The following is a 1,246-nucleotide window of genomic DNA, read 5'->3' as shown; positions in this document are numbered from 1 at the left end:
CAGCGCTGGGTTATATTTAACCCAGCATTTTTTAGAGTGTATGTTCTTTATTATACTTGTTTTCAGATCTGCTCATTATTTTTACATCACATTTTATTTTGTGTAGTTAGTGTATACTTCATTATTTTAGTGTTGTAATGTAGTATTTATTTATTTTTAAGTTTTTAGTTTTGTTTTCTTTCTATATCATATCTCAAACATGCTCTTCATTGACACTGTTGGAAATCAATAGGCCTTTATATTTATAATTTCATAGTTTAAAATTAACTTTAATTTGTAATTTAACCTTTTATTTTATTTTGTTGGCTAACAGTACATTTAAAATACAAAGTATTAGGTTTGGTATGCTGAAATTGACAGTGTTATTTTAGTATCACTGATCTACTTTATTAATATATTTTGAATTAGGTTTTATATTTTTCATTTTAATTTGACTTCAAGTTTTAGTAATTTCATTGTGTGTTTTCTCAGTTTATTAGTTTTTTTTATATGTTTTAAGTTTGAATTATACAAGATTAATTTTAGTACATAAAGTTAAACGAAGTATAAATCAGAAATGTTGCTGAAAAAGGTTTATTTTTATGTTTTATTTCAGTTCATGTTTATTTTATTTGAAGTAATGAAAAAGGTTTTTGGTTTTATTTTTTACTGATATATGAACAAACTGTAAAATATGCAAACTGCCATGTCATAATGCCTGCAACGTTGTATTTTTACAGCAAATTTCTGGCAAACCCCAGATTTTTTTGTACCTTATTAATTTAATTGAACAGGATATGTATTTGTACAGACACATGAAGGTAAGTGGAGCAGTTCATTAATTCCCTGTATTTCCCGTCTGAGTCTGATTGTTGATCATATCATGCTGTCCAGTGTTCAGACTGATGTCATTCTAACCCCTCCCTCCCTCGTTTACTTCCATACAGGATACAAAAACCCTCATGAGCCGAACCAGTCAACCAGAGGCCACCAACTGTCTGAGGAGGAAGGTCAGCAAACACCAGGACAAGACTGCAAAAAAAAGAAAAGTCCAAGAAATTAAGACCATTTTGATGAATTTCACTTCAGACTGAGGGTAAGCATATTTTACAGTTCTAAATATTGTCATGCACCATTCAAAATAATATGCCTTTACTATGACTTGAATGCTTTTATTGTGTAATGAACTGATGGATAAACTAAGTTTTGTATAATGAACAGTTTTGCTCCATAAATCTGTTATTCGAACACATCTGCTATACATATT

At 29.2% G+C, this 1,246-nt stretch overlaps 1 protein-coding gene across 1 annotated transcript in view; it reads left to right on the top strand.

Moving 5' to 3' along the window:
- Nucleotides 1-920: 920 nt before the first annotated feature.
- cabp5a (calcium binding protein 5a) overlaps nt 921-1,246 on the top strand; it is a 4,474-nt gene continuing 4,148 nt past the window's right edge. Inside the window, exon 1 of the mRNA XM_016246584.1 lies at nt 921-1,075. The gene's annotated coding sequence lies outside the window, so the exon portion shown is untranslated. The remainder of the gene's footprint in view (nt 1,076-1,246) is intronic.

This window comes from Sinocyclocheilus grahami, unplaced genomic scaffold, assembly GCF_001515645.1.
Source record: "Sinocyclocheilus grahami isolate Dianchi unplaced genomic scaffold, SAMN03320097.WGS_v1.1 scaffold802.1, whole genome shotgun sequence".
In the NCBI taxonomy this organism is placed as follows: Eukaryota; Metazoa; Chordata; class Actinopteri; order Cypriniformes; family Cyprinidae; genus Sinocyclocheilus; species Sinocyclocheilus grahami.
This window is presented reverse-complemented; position numbering and strand designations above follow the sequence as displayed.